This window comes from Sturnus vulgaris, chromosome 3, assembly GCF_052056855.1.
Source record: "Sturnus vulgaris isolate bStuVul1 chromosome 3, bStuVul1.hap1, whole genome shotgun sequence".
In the NCBI taxonomy this organism is placed as follows: Eukaryota; Metazoa; Chordata; class Aves; order Passeriformes; family Sturnidae; genus Sturnus; species Sturnus vulgaris.
The window spans coordinates 69,429,691-69,451,921 of NC_142245.1; the positions used below are offsets into that span (position 1 = coordinate 69,429,691).

Below are 22,231 nucleotides of genomic sequence, written 5' to 3' on the forward strand. Positions count from 1 at the left end.
GCAGAGACTGACAGCTGATAGATGGTGTAGACTTCTCATTGTTTTCAGCCATGGTCATTATGCCAAATGTGTCGAAATACAGGGAAACAAATTTGTATACAAGTGAAGGGACATATTTTTTGGCAGGGAAGACAATACAATATACACTGTCCTATTTTTAAGACACCCATTATGACCATTTTGGTATCTGCTAAATGCTTTTGTAAAAGCCCAAGATCATTCCATTTGCTTCTTTTAATGCTTTTTCTCTTAAGTTTTGCCCTCTAACGAACTGTAATTACACAGGGAGTTTGTAGTTTAAGCACTGGCTTTCCTGTATGTCATTAGATAGTGTTAGAGGATTATCAGGCACAGTTGTAAACTACAGTATATGTCTTCGTTTTCTTTTTTGGATTAGATTGTTTATAAGCCAAGAGTTTCAGATGACAGAGAGAGAGAGCACTAATCAAAGCTGACAAAGCAGAAGGAAATCTTGTGTTGAACTACAAGGCTGTTTGCAACAGCCTTTTGCTCACCCCAAGGAAGTAAGAGCATGCTGAAGACACAAGCTACATTACTAGTGTAAAACAGAATTCTTTTGTGTTGATACTAACATATTCACCATTTCTGTGTTAGTGCAGCATGTGCCTTCCATGTGTGTGCCACGCTGTACATGCAGTGTAGGTGTTATCCCAACACATTTACTTGTCTGGTCATGCACATGGAATATGCCATTGGCTACCATCAGCAGTAGTGAATCTTGTACAGAACTGTGGCTCCTGCCATGCTCTGGCAGCTACACATGGTTAATGCTCAACAAAAGGTATAGGACCCTTCATCTAACATCTCTTGCAGCAGTGTGCAAAGCACTGTGTATTACATAGCAGGCAAAAAGCAACCCAGCTTGGAAACACTTCAGAAGGTGGATGGATCCTGGGAAGAGCTCTGAGGAAGGAGCTCCATTTCCAGGCAGAGGGAGGAGGCACTTGAGCTGCTTGCCGTGCACAGCCAGTGGTCTTTGGGAAGAGCTCACATTCACATTGGTTTTGTCAGTTTGTTTTTCCATCCAGTTTAGGTCCCGTAACTTGTATCTGCTTTTATCCATACTTTTCTGCATGTGTGATTTGGGGCAATGTATGTGAGACCTGAATTTTGAATTTTGTGGGAAACAGACCTGTTACTCTGGTGTGTTGCAAGACCCCTTTTACAACACTTCTAAGTTTCCAGAAATCAAAAGAAAATGATGGGGTTTGTTTTGAGGCATATGTTTGAGACAGCACTGAAAGTCATTCGTATTGCAGGAGTCTTCTAATTGCTGTATGAAGTATTCCTGTTAACATCAATAGTTTCTATTACTGTATTAAATATTTCCCTAGTTGTGCTTCTGATTAAAGAAATTAAAAATTCCTAAGCTGTCACTCTTAACCACCTCTTCTTCTCTAAGAAAACTCTTGCTCAATACCATGAGAGTCCAATACCATTCCAGGCCACCACCCTGCTTCAGTAGGAGCTGTAAGAGTGCTGCCACTGTTCTCCTTCCACTGTAACCAGCAATTCTCAGCACATTTTTTTGCCCAGAATATTTCTCCTCTTTTTGAAGCTACTCATGAATGTAGTCAATGTCTTGCTATGCTCTTTTGAATCTCTTATGTCTGGGATAAATTCCAGGAGCTTTATGGTGTGGCTTTAGGCTCCACTGGGTTAGAGATGCTTCTATTTGTCACCCAGACAAGAACTCTCCTTAATTATTTAACACCAGAAAAGAAAAACAAACAAAAAAACCCACAAAAAGGTAAAAGCACAATTAAAAATATAAAACCATTTTCCTGTTCCAGGGTGGAGGAAGAAGACACCCTAGGCACAGCTGGAAATTAGTTGTATATTTTCTTCAGGTTTTTAACCGGCTCTCATAGAAATCTGGTTTTTGATGGACAGCTCTCTAATGATAGTGGACAGTGAGAGCAGCAAATTTAATATGCTCTGCAAGCCAGGGATGGTTGAAGTACCAGAAAACTGTGAAAGACTGAGAGAAAATGCCCTTGGAGCTTGCTTTGTCTGCTCACAACTTGCCCTTCCTTGTATTTAACCAGTTAGAGTCCAGGTCGTCTGTCCTGGGCTCCTCTGTGTCAGTGGAGTGGGGAAGTGTGAACGGAGCTGATTTTAAAATATTTTTCTTTTTTTTTTTTCTTTTATTTTTAATCCAGAACACATGAGCAAAACAAGAGGCTGTATGCCAGTTGAAATCATGGTGGTTCATGCAAAGTGTCAAAGTAGCTGTTGGTGCTGTCAGAAATCTGCTCTTGGTTAGTTTGGCAAGATATAAACTAGTAAGCTTAAACTCCAAAGGTACTTCTGTGATTATGTGGCAGGTAACGACACATTTACTGGGTTAACAAGCTTGACTGTAGCTTGCTTGACATGTCCAGCAACCTCCAATTAACCTCTCTGTAAATTTTCTGTAATAGTTCCTTCTGATATTGCATGCTAGTAGCCTGCAAGAGTCTGGAAACATCTAAGCCATCCTAATCCATTCATTAAATTTTAGAGGTGTTGCTTATCTTATGATTAAACAAAATCTTGAGAAAAGGATTCTTCAATGGAGCCCAGTTAAATCTTTTGCAAGGGCTGCTAAAGCTTGCAAGAAGAAGAAACTGACACTGCAGATCATTTAAATCTGTATTATCTCACCGGTGGGTAATTTCCAAACCCCATTTATTATGTAAATGTATTCAGTAACCAGAAGAAGGCTTAAGTATGTGAGAAATCATACTTTTATGTGTTGTAAGTCATCTCACCTGTGTTATGTTTGTTCTGGGTGAAAAACAGTGCTTGACTGTGACTGGGAGCCTCTCCAGGGATCTCATCCTCAAATCTGCAATGCTGTCATTTACAGGAACAGCCTTGTGATGCCTCTTGAACCTTTTGGAGCTTCCTGTTTCTTTCTTCGTCTTTCCAGGACTAATGTAATTTTAGCTACTTCTTAGCAATTAGATTAGACACAGGCAATTTCCTTGTAAAATTGCCTGAGCAGGTTCTTCCATAAACTGTAATAAACTTGTTGTGGCTCAGCGATGTTTGCCAGAATAATTAAACTGGACTTCAGCACCAGAAATAGGTGTGTAGTTAAAAACCACAGATCTGTTCAGGTGCAGCTTCTGTAAACATAGTCTCTGCTGTGGCCATATGTGTCTTCTATTTATGGTTTCTGCTGCAATCTATGCATCATTCAGTCTGGAAAATCATGTTTTAAGTACGTTGGACACTAAAGCCCTTGCACATCTTATCCCACAAATGTGCCAATGTTAGACTGTTTCAATTTGTGTCATGTGTGTCTTTGATGTTTTTTAAAAATAATATCCTTGATTGTTTTTATTTTAGAATAATACTGTTTTAAAACAATACCCTTGAAAGTTCAGGGATCTTAAGACAGAGGAAAGGGAGCAGTTAAAGATTTCATAAAAGTCAAGAACCCCTTTGTGAGCATCTTTCCAAATAAGCCTGAGAACTGTACAAACCTGACAATTTCTTGTTCATGCAAGGGCTGTATTGATTTTGTGCAGCATGACACGTTCTGCTAGGTCTTTGTGCAAAAGAAACTCTGCTAACCTCCTGCCCCTTTCCCATCAACCTCATCACCTTCTGAGTGCATGTGTCTGGTGCCCCTGCAGCTATGCCCATAAACACAAATGCCGCTTTAAACGTCATTTCTCAAGCATTTTCCTCTTCATTTCAGAGAGCACAGAGAAAGCAGAGTGTCCCTGTACAGACATAACATTACATTTCCAGCCAGTAGTCTGATTGCTAAAAAGAAAAAAAAAAAACCCACCCATGGGTAATTAGTACTGTGTGTGTAGTTAATCGATTTAAACTTAAATGCCACTGGTGCTGCTGAAAGGTTGTACTAGGTTTTGTTATTGCTTTGAAAATAATCTGGTTTAGTGAAGACCGTCTCTGAGAAGGGATATTGGTTCTTTGTGCACTGCCTGCAACAAAAGAGAAGCTGGAGGTGCAGCTTCCACAAAGGATGCTGCAAAATTTTTTTTCACCTAGATCGTGGGGTTTCTGTGTTGATTTTAAAAGAGAAACCCTTCAATGTAAGGAAGTGGCTGTATCTTCTTGCTCACAGCAAAAGGAGCTTGTGTGCCAGCAGTCTTGTGGGTGAGATAGGAACCTCATCTCCTGCTTCCTAGTCCATCATCCTCATCATTAGATGATTCTGCCTCCCAGGCAGACTGATTACTTCATATTTTCATTCATTAATGATTTATCAGACAGCTCCTCCCCTAAAGGCTCATCTCCTCTGTTATACTCACAGCCCACACACAAACAGCAACATGTAGCTGCCAGCTGGCACTCTGACTTTGGGAGAGCAAGCTGCTGGTAGCCCTTTCCACATCTCCTGCTGCCCCCTCCTCCCCTCTCTTCCCAGCTGCTCGGCTCACCTGCCTGCTCCTTGGTGGCTTCCTAGATTGCACCAAAGCCATGAAATCCCCATGTGTCCTATCGTCCTATGCCATTTCTCCAATCTGATTGTTTAATCTGCTTTTCACAACTATTTTTTTAATTTAAAAGAAAAATGGATGAGGTGACCCCACCTGTAATGCGGCCATGCTTGTGTCTTTGTCATGGAAAGAGTGGCCTCTCATTTTGGTGAGAGGGTTTGCTCAGTGGTGACTTAGGTTTTAGTAGAGAAGTGGGAGTGCTGGGGAGAGACTGAGCTGTGTCTGTGAGCAGGAAGGTGTGGGCTGGCAACAGTTTCAGGTTTTGCTATCAGGTGCTTGGCACAACAGCTCTGTTGAAATCCCTCTCCAGTTGTCTGTGTGAGAGTGATTTTTATCACATTGCTAAAGATTAACTCTATTCTTGTTCTCTGTTCTGCTCCCGGGAATCAAACATGCTCTGAGCTCTGGGAAAGAGAGTCCAAATGAATTCCCATGATGAAAGGGGGAAAAATCCAGAATTGTTTGCTACTCTCAGACTTGTCCACTGCAGGCAGGTAGTGACTGAGAGCAGTGGGATCAAGGGCTGCAGGACAGGAAGAAAAAAATATAAGATAGGAGAAAAGGAATAAATGAAACTCCCTTGAGTCATTTATACATGAATGTATAACTCTTGAGTGCTTAATCTACTCTTGGCAAGTGGTGACTGAAAATTAATTTTCTCTCTTACCTCTCCCACACCCTCCCAGCATCTTCAGAAAGGACATGGGACAGGAATAATAAATCTCATTATTTTAACAGGCTAAAATTATGGATTAAAAGTGCTATGGATACCTCAATGGAGAGAAACTGACTGTTCCTATGATGTCTAAAGTATGTTTTCACTTGCACTGTTTTTGAGATCTTTCTGAATTATTCAGGGCCCTCCACTTACCTCTTTGGCACAACACTTAAGTAAACCAGTGTTAAAGCCATCAGTGTCTAATTGAGCAGCCCTTTTGCTCCTGCTGCTTGAGGGTAGCTAGAGCCTGACACTGCTCAGGCTTTGGGGGAAGTCTGGATCTAAATCGAGATTGGATTATCTTTTACTGTAGGTCTCTGAGTTGGAGCTTTGTGCTGCTGTTTCTAGGAGGGAGTTGGAAGGTGATGGGGAGTTCAGGCTGACACACGTGGTGGTGCTGCAAGACTGATCAGTTTGGATACCCTTGGCTTTGGAGCAGAGAGGTGTGTGAGAACAGTAGCTGGTTGTGTTCTTTGTGCAGCAAGGTGGCTGAAAAACCAGAGTCAGCTGTGAGGGTGTAGGAAATCTTGCTGATCCGTGTCAGAGGAGGCTTCAGGGCTCTCACAGAGAGGGTGGAAGGCCATGGCAGGGCTCTGCTCACACAGGTTGAGGGGAAAGTGCATTGTATGTGACTCAGGTCAGCACAGGGGGAAAAACAAGAGCAACAGCAAGTAACTTATTTCAAGGGGTAGTCTGTGAGCAGAACAGGGACTTGGGACATGGGTCTTGCAAGCCTTTAGACGAAGGACACAGCCCATTGCTTGCTGTGAGATTGGTGCATCCCAGAACCGTGCATGAGGATGGCAACTGAGATGGATAAAGCACTTCATGCATTAGCAGGTGTGTCAAAGCTTCTTCCAGGTCTCTCAGTAAAACCTGTCAAACCTGGCACATGACTGTGAACAGAGCTAAGGGCTTGTTGCCTGAGGAGATTTCTGTCAGTGAAGCTGACTGTAAATTTACAGCACCTGACTACTTCATTCTCTGTTCTCTGTATGTGGGATGTGTTACCTTGTGCATAGGGTGCATTAACTGTGCAGGAAGTTGCTGTAGTGCGAGGAGTATGCACTGAATTTCCACCTAGTGCTAACTGTCTGGGGTAAAGCACAGTTCACCAAGCAGTTGTTTGGTTTTTCCTTGCATCCCATCTCTTAGCTTTACCACTTGGATTGGAGCACGGGACATAAAAAAGAGGGAATATGAACCACACCTTTTCCCTGTAAAATATGTACTACATTTTTGTACCTTACTGAATTGTTGCATTTGTCTCTATCTTGTAAAAGGAGTGAGAGGAGGATTTTTGTAAGTGCAGCAGGTCTTCATATGACCTGGCAGAATCACAAACTGCTGCAGTTAGAGAGGGCATCTGGAAATCATCTACTCCAACCCTCTGCTCAAACTAGGGCCAACTTAAAGCTGGTGTCTCAGAGTCATATCCAGGTGAGGTTTGGATATCTCCAGCAATGGAGACTCTACAGCCTCTCTGGGCAACCAGTGACAGTGTTCAACACCCTCACAGTGCAAGAGATTTTTTTCTCATGTTTAAACAGCATTTCCTGTACTTTAATTTGTGCCCATTGCCAGTCACTGGAAACCACTGCAAGGTCTTGCCTTGTCTCGTTTACTGCCTCCCATGAGTTGTTTATACACATTAATAAAATTGTCCTGAGCCTTCTCTTCTCCAGGCTGAAGAGTCCCAGCTCTCTCAGCCTTTCTTTATAGGGTGGATGCTCTAAACTCTTACCTATGTTTATGGTCCTTTTACTGGATCTGCTCAAATAAGTTCATATCTCTTCTGTACAAGAAAGCCCCAAATTTTCAAGGATCCCTAAATTGAATCCAGCACTCCAGTCATGTCTTACCAGTGCTGAATATTGGGGAAGGATCATATTTCTCAACCTGCTGGAAGTGCTTTTTCTGATGCAAGCCAGGAGGCTGATGGCTACCTTTGCCATAAGGGAGCATTGCTGGATTGTGTTCAACTTGGTTTCCACTGGAACACTCAGATTTTCTCCTGCAGTGCTGCTTTCAAGCTGGTCAGTCTCGGATTGCCCAAACCCAGCTGAATCAGATTGGCATTTTTAGATTTTTCTCGTGTTTAATGTGTCTGTGCAGCTATTTCTTTGTGCAGACTATTTGGTCATTTTACATAATTACACTATTGAGCTAATTAAACTATCATCCTGAAATCATGTCCTGTGGAAAGCAGTTCGCAAAACAAGGCTCAGTGAGGCTTGCACCAAAATGGAACATGTAACCCACCTAACATATTGGGGTTTATTTCCTCCCTTTTTCTCACGCTTAAATGTAAAATAAGCATTATATTGAAGGAACCAGGCAAAGGCTAATTTGCCTCATTTGAATGTGAAAAGGAGCCCACATCCTTCCTGTGCCCTGCAAAGAATGCAGAAAGACTTTACAGAGAAAACAGATGTACTAATATGTATCACTTGTTGGGGGCAGGGGGAATCCAGGGTGCTGCCATTAAAGCAGTGCTGAACTTGCAAGAAAACAAAAGCACCAGCATACAAAATATAGTTCTGGGAAGCTGACAAGGTTGGGACTCTTTTCTTTTGCTTACAATTATGCTCCTGGCATCTGAAAAACTGCTCTGAAAAAATATATATACAAAGGGAAACATGGAGCCTCGTTTTTCACACTTCATCTTCGGGGAGATGGTTAAATGCCCAAATGCAAACAAAACAAAAAGCAGAGGCTCCAGCCCAGCCGTAGGGAAATCTCCTGCATTGCAGAGACAATATTGCCTCACCAGAAGAATACACTACTGGCATCTTAAACAAAGCAAACATAACTTTTGGAAGTATCCCTTGATTTTATTTGTGTTTTAAATACCTCTCTAACACTTAATATGAAAGAGTTTGTCCTGTTAGCTCACAAAAAATGCAGGATACAGTGGGGAGTTTTAATGGTTTTCAGCGTGGGAGATAGAGAACAAATGAACTCAGATATTATTTCTACATCTATGCAATCCAAGTCAGAGTTCTGTCCCTTCCTGACCCATCTGTTTATCCCTTTCCTAGAACTTTGGCATTGAGCAGTCAGCACTGACTGGTCAGCTTGTGAATCTGCTGGTGTTCATAACTTCCCAAATTCAACAACTTGCCTGATGCAGATTTGGCCATGGAGCACTGTAGAGTCTCTTGCCAGCTTTTAGCTTGCAGACAAGAGGCAGTAGCATGTGGTAATTTATAATCTATTATATACATGTATTGTCAGTCTCAGTAATAAATAAGAAAATGCATTAAAGTTTTCTCTTAAAAGGCTACCCCAGACTTCCTAAATTGAAAAATTGTTTTTCCAAAACCAGAGAAGTGAAGTGTAGCAGTTACTCAGATTTCTTTTTTCAGCAGTGGTAGCTGAGTAACATCCATTGGTAGGTGCAGTGCTTAGTGAAGATGTGGTGTTCTTTTCCCTAAATGCAGCACAATGGACGTTTTCTTACAGTCTGCAATACTGAGGTTCACTTCAAAATTTATATTTCCTGCTTGATCTGCTGTTTGCACTTTTGAAAAGTGTTCTTTATTCACAGGAGTTTTAAATCTATAACATTGACATACAAATATCCAGCCGTGGATAAGACAGGCTCTTGAAAAGCGAAATTTTAAGCCCACTTAGTCAAATCACTTAGATGAATGTGAATGGAGCACAACAGCTTGAGGTGTTTGAGTTGCAGTGTAAGTGCTGGCTTGTTTTGCACAATCAGGGTAAATAAAATCTTGGCCTTGAACTGGTGGTATCTGTGTATTGGAACAAACATCTCAATGCAGCACACTGCAGAAGGAAGGAAGCAGAAGAGAAATTAGATCATTTTCCTGCATTATTTCTTGTAAGTGTAGTCTTCTTACGTATGGAACACACATTTCCTGTTGTAAAAATATTGTAACAGGCTGCAGCAGCCAAACAACAAATTATCTGCTGTCGCTGAAAACAAGGAATATGTTTGGAGGGAAGTATTGGAAGACTGCAGATGATCAGATCTCCCATGGTCTGAAAAGATAGTGAGTGTGAGCTCCATAACCACTGCTGTGATTGTCCTCATAGGCACGGCTTCACAACGTGGAAGAAATAATAGACTGACTCTTCATACAAATGGCAATGTAAAGGTATGAATGCACTTGGTTCTTGCTTTTTGTTTTGTATCATCTGTGCATTTAGACAGAATTATATGGGCATCTTAATTCCCTCTTCTTCATGTGCCTTTATCCTGGAGTTTACACACTTTCTTTATCACTGTCTACAGTGATATGGGTTTGTACCCATATTCCACACGTTCTCTTACAGCACCTATAAGTCCCAGCTGCATGAACTGCACCAGCTGTGTTTTGTGACAGGAATCACAGAGGTGAGAATCCAATTCAGAATCACCAATCACAGAATTGTTTGCATTGAAAGAACTTTTAAAGTTCATCTATTCCAACACTCTTGCCCTGGACAGGGACACCTGCCACTAGACCAGGTTCCTCAAAACCCCATCCAACCTGACATGAAACATTCCCACCAACAGGACACCCGCAGCTTCTCTAGGCAGTCTGTTCCAGTGTCTCACCATCCTCATTATAAAACATTTCTTCCCTATCCAGTTTAAATGTACCCTTTTTCAGTTGAAAACTGAATTTTTTAAAAAGTCACTACAGGTCCTGGTAAAGAGTTCCTCTTCATGTTTCTTGTATGCCTCCTTTAAGACTGTTCTGAGGTCTTCCTGGAGCCTTCTCCATGCTGAACAACCCCAACTCTCTCAGCCTGTCTACACAGGAGAGTGTTCCATCCTCCTAATCATCTTCATGGCTCTCCTTTGGACCTGTTCCAACAGGGCCAAGGTCTAGTGCTGGGGATCCCACAGCTGTTTGCAGAACTCCTGGTGGGATCTCACAAGAGCAGAGTAAAGGGACAGAATCACTTCCCTTGACCTGCTGGCCATGCTGCTTTTGATGCAGCCCAGGATTTAGCTGGCTTTTTGGGCTGGAGTCACATGTTGCCAGCTCATATCCAATTTTTCATCCCCCAAGTACTTCTGCACAGGGCTTCCTTCAGTTCCTTCATCCCCCAGTCTGTACAGATGCTGGTGATTGCCTGATCCAGGTGCAGGACCTTGCACTTGCCCTAGGTGAATTTCACAAGGCTTGTACAGTCCTACCCGTCAAGCCTGTCAAGGTCCCTCTGGATGACATCCCTTCCCTCAGCTCAGTGTCATCCACAAACTTGCTAAGGGTGCACTTGATCTCACTGCCTATGCCATTAATAAACATCTTGAGCAAGGTAGGCTTAGGTGACATATGAGGAAGCAATTCTTTACTGTGAGTGTGGTGAGGCACTGAAACAGGTTGCCCGGAGAAGTTGTGGATGCCCCATCCCTGGAAGTGTTCAAGGCAAGGATGAGTGGGGTTTTGAGTAACTGCTCTAGTGGAAAGTGTCCCTGCCCATGGCAAGAGGTTGGAACAAGATGGTCTTTAAGGTCCCTTCCAACTCAAACCACTCTATGATTTTATTACTAAATTGTTTATAATTCCTGATGATTGGTGGCCTTAAAGTCCTTATTGCCTGAATCTTGTGATGCTTATGCAGGTCCCAACATAGAGTAAAAGATTCTGTGGCTTCTGATGCTCAGCCAAGCTGTGGACCACAACTTGTGGCCACATTCTGGGGGCAGCTCACATAAAGGGCGGTAGACAAAGGACAAAAGTCTGCTTTTACTTTGTGTGGTGGTTTAATGTTCCACATCAAGTAGCTTCAGCGGCTGTTACACATGATCACTCTTCTCTCAGACCACACTTCCTATGGACATTAAAAATGGTAATCTTTATCTGTCTCTCAGACATAGTCAGATAACAGATGCAGGTTTTTACTGTGGTAGAATGACCCACACAAGTAGCTACAGAAGAGCAAAGTGAAAATCCTCACAAGACTTTCTCTTCCTGGAAACACTCTAGGCACACAGAAAGGGGAAGCGTTAAATATCTCATCTGGTTTTTGCATTATACCATTGCAGACTATCTTTCTGTATGGACTGATGGGGGAGGAGATGGAGGACTGGAAGAAAAGAAAAACTGTAAATAGCAGAGCTGGAAGCCTTTCTTAGGAGAGGAAGTAAAAGAGAGAGGAGGAAATGAGCTTGGGATCTGCTTTTTTGTTTGTTTTTTATTGTATAAAGTTGAGGGACCAGCTGCATTCAACCCTGATATTTTCCCTGGTGAGTTCTGAAAAAGTATCATTGATGTGTGGGTCTTCCTCTTTTTAAAGAAGTCATTTCAGAAGCAACATCACCAGGTGGAGAAGAAAATCTTTAGCTTAGTCTTTTATTCTCAGGATAGACATTGTGGCATCCTTAATCAGGTTTCCAATCGTAATTCATCTTTCCTGTGGAAAAAATATTCCCAGCTTCTCTTCTTACCATCTCTATGCAGAAAAAGTCGGCATTGCCTCAATGTTTTCTGACTTCAAACTATGCAGCCTCAGAGCATGCTAGAGCTTGGATATTTAAGTGAGTGGCAAGGCAGGAAGGTAAAGTCCTGATAATTATATTGAAAGCAGGTCAATGCAGCCCCCTAAATTTTAGAAGCACGTGAGAAAGGGAAGAAGAGTGGTTTACACTAAGTTGAGGGAACTATGCTAGGAACTCTTTTGAATGTACTGTGGCCATAGAGGACTGCACTAGGCACTTCCTGGGATTTTAAATTATTATCTTGTTTAGGACAGATGTGCATGTTATGTGCAAAGAGCCAATTATATGCACAAGTCGTGTAAATTTAAGCTGTAAATGAAATGCTGTGTATACATACGAATGCCACTTTAGAAATGTTTGTCTTGGTTCTCCCTTTCTTAGACAGCATGTACCAGTATTGCTGCTGGGAGGTGGGCATGTGTTTGGCTGGGGTTTGGAGTGTGCTTTGTTTCCTCTCATTGTTTTCTTCAGGGAGGAAAGGAGATTGGATAAAACTCTTTTCTGGTCTCTGTTGACATCAGCACATTTGATCTGCCTGCGTCCAAAAGAATTATGTCAAAGCAATTGCCTGCATTTGTTTCTTAGTGTGTTCTCCAGCAGCACTGTCGCTTGAGGGTCAGACTGGAATACATTAAACTGGAATTGGGGCAGAAACTGCAGCCAGCCTCAGGTCAATGATGCCTCTTGAGATTTGTGAAAGTGACACTTCTGGGGTTCATTGCATTAAATTCCATAGCATTTCTGTGTCTAGCCTGGGTGAATTACAAAGGCAGATGGGATGGTTAGTTTCACATTCTTCCATTTAATTCTGTGTCTGTGTGTCTAGAATAAAAGAAAAGCCTTGCATATGATTTATTTTGCAATATTTCATAAAAATATGTTTTTAAATCCATGTATTAAAGCTCTTTGCTTATATGTAGTGTTTATGGTTTATAGTTAGAAAGATTATCATGGTTACTTCATCGGTAAAATTCTATTTCTGGAGTCTGGCCTATGTGATCCATGTTTTAACATAAGCCTTTACAAGGTTTAAAAAACACAGTTGTATGTGTGCTTAACAGAACATCTTCATGCTGTGGGATGTAGCTGGGGTACATCTTGTAGGATGTAGCTTGGGTAGCCAGAGGGAGAGGGGGGAAAATACATCCAGGAGGACAGAAAGTATAAAAGTGCAAAAATGCACAATTCAAAGGGTACTTTTGCAGGCTCTGATTCATCTTTTATTAGTAGCTCTAAAACCTTGTCCTCAATCAGGTTTCCCTAAGCTTCTGCCCTATTAGTGACTGAAGAGTTGGCAATCACAGTTTTGAGTCCTGAGGACTGTTGATAGGAATGCCGTGTATAGCAGAGCTGAAGGGGTGGGGTGTGTGTGAATGCAGGTACGCATATATGTATATACACACCACACTTGGACTGGCCTTTTTTCCTCCCTAAATTTTTTACGAACTTTCTTGCTGTGATTCACTCTGTAGAAGCTTTGTACTACACGTTTACTGAAGAGAGGATGTTTCTTTTATGTTTGTGACATATGACCAAGATTTTACTATGCTGTGCATGCTGTGTTTTAGCAGGCATCGCTTACTGAGCATAACTAAAAGTTTGAAAAACACATTTTTTCCAACTGTTGAACATAAAAATAACTGTAGAACCATAATTAAATTTAATTAGATGTTTGTATGAAATAACGCCTTCTAAATCTCTGGAGTGGCATATGTGAACTAGTCCTGAGCTCAAGTAATTGAGATTATTTTATCTGTTTTATTTGCAGAATTTACACTGCAACATTCAGTCATAAATGGGTTCATTCCAGAAGCTTAAAATGAGATGATGCCAGCAACTGGCACAAATCAAACACTTCCAACCTTCCCACTCCTGCACATTGTTGGGATTAATACTTTCTGGCCAAAGGCCCAGGTTAAGACAGACAGCACGCACAAAAGCTTGTGCTGCCTCCTTAAAAAACACCAAATTTAATTATTGGCAGGCTGTGAGATGAAACAAATTCAATCACCAGAGTCCCACAGCTGAACACATGGTCCTCAGGAACCCAAATGTCCAACCCCAGCCTTGGGACAGGTAGCCAGAAGCTTTCTTGGCAGCACCCAGTTCCCTTGGCATGCAGAAAAGGAAGGAGAAGACACGTATTTGTCCTGAGTGACCTGGGAGGTTCCTGCAGGAGTAGTGTTCCTATCTATTCATTCTGCTTGAAGGATCTAACTTGTTTTTCTGAAGTAGATAGCTAGTCCACTGGTTCATCCTAAAAGGGTGCATTTGGGAAAGGAAATATCTGTGAGGTATGGAGGACTCTTTTCCATAGCATAATTCTCTGAGGTCACCTTCTGTGGCCAGGTTGTGCTGGGATGCAATCCCAGCCAGATCCGTGGGACAAGGTCCCAGTGGCAAGCAGCAGATGAAGTGAATTGCTGAAACAAGGAGTCATCGGTGCTTTCTCAGTGCCAGAGCCATAAAAACACCCATTGTTTTCCTAAAAGTGGTTTCCTTGGCATCTCAGGGTGAGGAGCCTTGTACAGTGAGGTTTTGCGTGCAGCCAGGTGCTGGGAATTGAGAGGGGCTGCCTGCATATCCTGCAGAAGATGGACAGTTGGGTGTCATCCGTACTTAGGTGGCATTTCATCCCCAAAAGCCTGGGGTTTCCCTGGAGATGTTTTGTAAGCTGTGAGCAGGAAGGCTGCCAGGATCAACACCCTGCAAGGAGAAGGAGAGTTTCTTGGTGGCAACACAAAGCACGGTGTGACACAGTGACCACTCAGCTCCTGCTCCTGCTTTGTAACAATTAACCCAAGCCATGTGGGCGTGCATCCTTTCTGAATCAAGCACGGTTACTCTCACAACTTTGCAGAGGTGAGCAGTACCTCATAACCTGTGATGCAAAGGGTTAATTACTGGTTAATTGCCTATAACACATCACTGCTGAACAAGCAGAACAAACTTGCCTGTTCACAGCCTGGATTAGAATAATTTCTACCTTTGCTAGATCAGAGCCTGCTGTTATCAAATTTATTCAGTGTAAGAATACTGCTATACCATGAACAAAATAACAAAATTCCCTCTAAGATTTTAGTTTATAACAGAGCCTTCTGTAGCCCAGTGTTTTCAGTTATTTAATTTCTCTTTCCTGAATACTCTTCCAGTTTTTCCAAGAGTTTTTTTGTAAAATGGAGCACCAGAACCCAATACGTTATTCACGGAGCAGAGGAACAAGAACCAAATGCAGCATCACCATAACCTACCTACTCATCTTTTGATTTTCATTTGTTTGTACAGCTGAGGCTCCCATTAGCCCTTTTGGCCACAGCCTTGCGTGGGGAATTCATGTCGAGCTGATTGCTTCCCAGGACCCCGGGTCTCATATTCAGTCTCTGCTTCGGAGGATAGAGTCCTCTCTCTCCCTCTCATCCTGTAAGTATGGCCCAGATTCTTCATTCTAACAGGGGGATTTTGTACTCAGCCATATTAACACCTAAACTGGTTTCTCCTATCTTTCTTCATACCCCAGTTGCTCTGTGTCAGGCTTGTTCTTTTGTGGTTTGTTTTCTGCTGTTCCCAGTCTCGTGTCTAACCAAAATGACTTAACTTTAATCCAGGTCGCTGCTAAGGCCATTAAATAATGAAGGGATGCTCACCAATGTCTGTGGAATCCAATAGGAACCCATTTGTTTGCTAATAAATAGTTTCCCGTCTACAGTTACACTTTGGTTTCCTTAATTTATCAGTTTCTTAATACTTCTAACATGATTGTGGACTCAAAACTGACTTCAGTATAAAACAGGTTGAAGTTATTAGCCTGATCTTATATGGTGCTCTCCATTAATGGAGTCTTGCTCTCCATGTGCAGATGGAGACACTCCATATAGGCTTCAAAGCATTTATAAAGATACTCTACAGAACAAGTCAAATTACTTAGATTTGTAATACTATTAGCGATGCTGCCTTCATCAAGTGGACTTGTAATTTTTGCAAGAAATTACATCAAATTAGTTTGACAGGATCTATTTTCCTTAAAGCCAAGTTAATTGACTTTAATTACAGAGCTTTGAAAAACAGTACTAATTGAGACTGATATTAGTTGTTCCATCCTCTGCAAAATACTGGAAACTCATCCAACTGGCCTGTAATTACTTTCTATCCTTCTCAAATAGTAGCCCAGTATGAGCCTTCTTCCTGTCCTTGGTCCTTCCCCAGGGGCCATGAACTGCTTTAGATGCAGTAGCAACTCCAAGGCTACCTCTACAAACCTTCTGAGACAAGTTTATTTCTAGCAACTAATCTGAATCACCCAGAATCGTTTATCTGCTGCTTAACATCCCCTCTCCAGGGGCTGCTGTGGTGGGAATCGATTTCATTATCATAATCATAAGCAGATCATCCAGCCTTTTACCTGTGTGCTAATCGGAAACATTTACTGAATAACTTCTGCTGCTGCCATATTGTTATGAATGATTCTACAGTTTTTATTGCTCAAGATTCATCTTTCATAATCCACTTAGAAAAATTTAAAATATGCTTTCTGAGTTTATGTGCCTTTATTTTTTTCTAATATCTTCTTAGTTTCTCTATATAATCTTTATTTTAGCTTTTTTTGATTCTTATTATCTCTTCCTCTTTCCACTTTCATGTACCAGTTTTCTATATAACATTTTATATGTTTTATCACTTCCCTGGTAAACCCAGCCGTTGGATTTTTTTCGTTGTGTTATTTTTATCTAGCCCATTCCCATGGTTGTAACACTGTAGGCATCTAGGAAATGTCTTAAACTGTTTGCAGATGTCAGCAACTTTCTGTATGTTCTGCCTTCAGCCTGATTTGACTCCAATTTGCTCTAGTTTTGTGAAACCACTTCTCAGAAAGCATGCCCTAGGATTTTAATTTATGTATCTATAAAGAGCGTATGCTCACATATTGCATAAAATTCTGGTCTGGATTTGATTGCAGACAATGTTAGCTGTTTGCACAGGAAGTGTTGGTCCTTTTCAGTCTAAACATCCAGTAACCCTCTGGCCTGTGATCGTTTCTTTCAAGACAAAGTCTTGAGCAGGGATGCTAAACCAGGTATGACTCACAAGGCAGTTCAGGCGTGGCTCCATTACCCCACCCGCAGTGAGTTGTGCTTGTGCCAGCACTGCAGCTCCTGCCCATTGCAGCCCCTGGCTGGGCCAGGAAACAGGTGGGTTCTGCTCCACGTGGGGTGGCTGCCTGTGTGACCACGATGGGGTTTAGCTTGTGTTACCCTGTGGTGACGGTGCTGTGAACTGTTCCTGTCCCCTTTGGTGCTGCGAGGCCAATGCTGTTGATGACTCATGCAGCTAACTGGCAAGAGCTTCATTTCACAGGGTTAGGAAGGCCCATCCTTTTTTGAATTTAGGGGTTAGTAACTTGTCGTTTGTAGCCCTTTGGAAAATACAGGCCTGCGTTAGGGCTACTGACATAAGGTCCCCCAGAGTAACACAAGGAAGGATTTTGTATTTCTTGTATGCAAGTGTTGAAGAAGCTAATCATTCCTGTAACTCTCCAAAATTATTTATTTCCAAGTTGCCAGTCACTCAGATGTCATTTGTGACACATATGGCCTGCCACCACCCTCTTCCATTTGGATTTTTAAAATTGGCTACAGCTATTTCAGTTAATAATATAATAGTCTAAATATAGCTATTATTTGTCAAGAGTACTATTTTGCATTGCTACTTTATAGGCAGAGAGTTTATCCATTTTTTTTAGAATCCTGTAATTAGCATATAAGCAACTGAAAAGGGTCATCTCCTCACAGCCTTTGGTTGATGCTCTGCTCAATATCATGGTTTGTGCTGAATGTGCCTGCGGTTGCTTATTTGACCAGACTCTCCCAGCCAGCCTGGCTTAGAGTGTCAATTTGTTCCCTATCGAGAGGTTCTTTTCCTTTTACAATACAATCTACAAATCTGACATGTGTCCCCTGTGCTGTGAGGACAGCACAGCTGTTGATTTTAGTGGCCTTCAGTTTTTTTGTCTCTTTGTGCTGGGAAACAGGGAGGAACTCCAGACAAGATCTCTAGATCTCCTGAATTGTCAAGAGTTGTATATTTCACGAGGTGTATCACAGAACAGTCATTTTCAGTGAAACCCTCCCTGTCTGCTCCAGATTACCATCCACATTTGCCTTTTTGTTTTAAATACACAGAAATAGAGAAACCTCTGTGGACTCTTCCTTACACACTGAGGGTGTAGAATATACCTTTGGGTTCAGCTTTCCTAGCTCTGTCCCTTCCCAAACCTCCCTCTGCCTGCTTGCTACAGTGGCAGAGTGAGAAACAAAGAAAGTCTTGGTGCTTTGCAAGCACTGCTCAGCAATAACTGAAATATGGGTGAGTTATCAACATGGTTTTGGTCACAAAGCTAAAGCACACACAGCAGGGTTTGGGATGCTGTGGAGAAACTGAGCCCCGTCCAGACACAGTAAACTTACCTAAGATGTCATCTAGCAGTAAATGTCTGTCATGCACTGAAACCACAGTGGCAGCAGCTGGGTTTGAGAGAACAGGTCTCACTAGAGAACTTTTCTGTGGATGTGTGAGCATAGGCAAGGTTTGTGTGTGTCCCCATTACTGGTATAGTCAGGACCTTCAGCACTCACTGCCTTTATCACGATATGGTTGCCACCCAGTTTGGGCAGCCCCGCCTGTCAGCATCTTTGCTGCTGTAGATGAAGCGAGCTACAATGATGGTGAGAAAGCTGGGGGTTTCTTTGTGGGCTGGCCACAGGCAAATATTTGCTCGTGTTTAGGAAAGAGAATATTTTTCCCCCAATGTAACTAGACATTGGGGATTTAAATAACTCTATTAAAATATTAGCAGTAGCAGTAGCAACCTAGGAGAAATGAGAGCCCCTTCAGGAGGGAATGGTGTCTGGAAGGGTTTCAAAGTAAGTCTCCTGATTTGAGATTCAGCTTGCTCCCTTTTTCTTGCTGTCACATCCTCCAAGTTCTTCAGTCACAAAACAGAAATCAGACAAGGCAGAGAAGGGGTTAGTTTCATTCCTGCATGGGCGAAGGGAGATGGGGAGGAGCAGTGAGGGGGTTTTTTGAGAGAAAATCTTTTTTTATGCCTCTTTCATAGTCCACAGTGGCAAACAGGCAGAACTTCTTTACTGCACCCTTCCCCTTTTCCCCCCTTCCTTCCCTGCCCATCCTGATTCACATTTGGCACTCTGCTCTGTGCCGCTCCCATACTGTGGGTCAGATGAACACCCATTAATCCTGGGTAGAATCTAAAAATAAGAATTGAAAGAAAAAATCAGAACAGTGTGAATCAACCTGCAATCATCTTTCTGTTCTCCTAATGGGAGAAAAGAAAGAGGAAATCAGTGGAGGCAGTGTTTTACTTCTTCTCATTCCAAGACAAAATTATTCTGGCATTTGCAGCAGTTGTTCTCTTGCTATAGGTTTTCTAATTTACACATTTAAAAGGCACTTTAAAATTTAGGCACATTAGCTCAAAATGCTTATGCAGACCATCCACCCGCTTCTCTCTGCTCATGAATAGAGCTACCACAAGCAGCCTGATGAAGGAGCAATGTAGCTCAAAATCACACCGTTGAATTTATACGGTGTTCCCTCAGAACCAGGGATAGATCCACCCTTTGTGGGGGTTAACCACAGAGTAAGCAGTGTGTTCACTGTATGTAGCTGCTCCCACTAGTTCTTAATTTCAAAGATTATTTTTAACACATTTTAAGCATTAAAAAAAATCCTATGTGCAGTTTTGAGTCTGATTTGCTCTTCAGTTCACCAGTGTAAAACCTGGGGGCATTCCCTCTCTAGTTAGTTACACATAAGACTTTTTCTTTTAGATTACAAGTGAAGTTTGGAGATTGGTGAGAAAAGAAAAAAAAAACACAGAAGGACCTTTTCTCAAAGTTGCTGCATTTTTCTAGGGCATCTTTTTTCAAAGTAATAAAAGCCTTGAGACAGTATGAGGTCTAACTCAGTTACTGTAACTTTAAGAGATTGCAGCGTGAGCCTTTAATTGCTTCTTGTGTTTTGTTCTGGTTTGGTTTTGCTAAAAGGGATGTATCACAGGGAGTGGAAGAGAATTCACTGCTTTTTGAAAAAGATGAGGCCCCGACATTCACAGACTTGGCTGGCAAAGAAGCTGCACAAAACCAAAAGGGTGGAGACGTGTCCCTTCATGGGCTGTTTGGAGGGTTTGTCTTCTCTTCTTGCACTGGGGAGCTTTTTATTAGAGCTGCTCAAACAGCATTGTGGCAATGCAGCTTCCTGTGCCCTTGCCAGGTGACGTCCCCACCAGACTCCTACTAGCCAGTGCCACCACCCCCACTGCCCTCAAAGAACACGTGGACGTGGTTATTGTTCCTCCTGCCCAGCGGGAACACTGACTTCCTTTTTCCTCTCTAACTTGTAATAAAGAGATCATATAGCTACATGGATAATAAACAGATTGTCTGGGTTGCAATAAATCCCTTGCCAGAGAGGGACCAAGACGTTCATTGCTTTTCTTTCCTGGCCCTGAGTGGCCACTCGCCCTGTCCCATGGACAGCTGTGCTCCAACCTCTGGCAGAAGCTGGCTGTAGCTCAGTGCAATCCTTCAGCATGCACCTTCTCTTCCCTGGTCCTGACCCCGAGGCTGGCTGAAATTAAACGGGGAAGGTGAAGCCCAAACCTTCATTTTTCATAACTGTCTCTTTTAGTTCGGGTCCCAAAGGGGAAAAGAGGGAAGGCAAGCACAGGGCCACACTTTGCAGGCATGTGTTAAAATTAAAACCTTGTTTGCACTGTCGGGAAGCTGTTGTTTCCAGGGCTGTCCCCCTAGTCACTCAGAAATGGGGAGGAAAAGCAGGGCAGAATATGGCACTTCAAAGCCCCCTCCAGGGTCTGCTCTTCTCTCAGCAGCTGGAGATGCTCCCTTTCCTGAAACCCTTGTAGAGGACTTCCAAAGCAATGTAAGCTGACAAGAAACAATAGTAAGAGCACTCCAGCACTGTGAAAGGCATTTGCTTTGAACCAGGGCAGTATGGCAGCAGGAGCTCAGCTAATTTGCTCTTCCTGCTCTTCCAGCCATGGATGTCCATGGACACTGGGCAGCATCTGACTTTTGACTGCTGTAGATGAACAATTGAACTGCTGGGGTTTTTTCCGCTCAGCCCACTAAAGCAGAATCTGGGAGTGAAGCATTAAAGGTCTCCCTTAAAAATCAAATTATGCAGCCCAGGAATTTTTGAGTGTTGTTTTGAAACATACTTGAAGTTTTGCCCTCTTGTTTCTGGCTTTTTGTTCAGGAATATGACTTTGTCTATGTGAGATTTTCTGCATATCTTTAACAGTCAGAGGACATCCAGTGGTAGTACTGTGTCTTCTCTGATTTACATTTTTTGATGCAGCATGACAAGTGTGGCACACATGTAGATTTGCAAGAATTCTACACAAACCTCCAGCTCTGCTCAAGGCTGAACCAGATCTATTACAATGCAGTAAAATTATATTCTTTCTAGATTGGACCTTAGTATAAAAATTAATGTATATATAGTAACCTGCAACCCACAAGCCTGGGAAATAATGAATAACACCCAGGAGTTTAAATTTTAAAGTATTTGTTGTATCTCTCCGACCTAAAAATTGTGGAATCACTGGCCAAGCTGAAATATAGGCAGTCCTCTAAAATGTCCCAAAGTAAACAGATAAAAACAAAAATAATGCAATAAGTGCTGCTATTTTATTCCATCTGTTTCATTTGAGTTGGCTTGAAACTGACACAGTATTAATTCTGGAAATCCAAAATGCTCCCATCAGCATAGATGTGAGTCAAAGAGAGGTCAGCAAGCAGACAGCATGAGAATTACTGACCTACATAAGACTGGTTTTAAGTGCCTATTTGTTGCCCAACTTGGAATGCCTTCCTAGCGACTTGTAATGGTCAAAGCGGGTGAGTGAGACTTTTCTGAAAACTGGGGAATTTAATGTGTCTCAGAGTTGTGTTTCAAAATACGTAATCCATCAGTTTCTCTCTAGGGAGCTACTAGTAGGGCATGGAAAGTAAGATGTTTCAACTTCGGGGTAAATTTCTATGTTGATTATTCCTGCTATACAGCCTGCAGGAGGCATTCCACAGCCCTTTTTATAGTCTCTTTTAAAAATTCTTGGAGTTCCTACTCTTGGAAAACCTTTTCTGTCCTCCTTGAATCTTCACAGTAACTCAGAATGTGACATTTTGAATATTAAATCCTACAGTAGCTCATAAAATTTGGTTTACTTGATGTTACAGGCTGATAGTTCTGTGGTGCTTTCAGCAAAACATAAAGCACCAAGAAGATGGCCCTTAGAGATTTCATTTTTCACAGCCATGCTGGATGCAACCCTCTAGTTTGATTCATGCCTGTTCACCACAGAGACTGAATAAAAGCCAAGGATTTTGTGCTTCTGATTTCCTTTTAACATAACTATTTCTTAACTCAGCTTCCCTGCTGATGCTTTCCAGACAAGATTTGTAAAACTTGGTCAGAAAAAGGCAGTTGCCAGTTACCAGACATCCAGCCTATCCCTTTCATGTTTTTTTATTGAGA

The 22,231-nt window shown here is 42.1% G+C and overlaps 1 protein-coding gene across 4 annotated transcripts in view; it reads left to right on the top strand.

Moving 5' to 3' along the window:
• Nucleotides 1-22,231, top strand: part of FYN (FYN proto-oncogene, Src family tyrosine kinase) — a 137,925-nt gene that overhangs the window by 69,375 nt on the left and 46,319 nt on the right. For 3 of the 4 annotated variants that reach the window (XM_088161901.1, XM_014879274.2, XM_014879272.2), the window contains exon 3: nucleotides 14,945-15,079. The exons of the other annotated variant lie outside the window; for it this stretch is intronic. The gene's annotated coding sequence lies outside the window, so the exon portion shown is untranslated. The remainder of the gene's footprint in view (nucleotides 1-14,944; nucleotides 15,080-22,231) is intronic. 4 annotated transcript variants of the gene reach the window in all.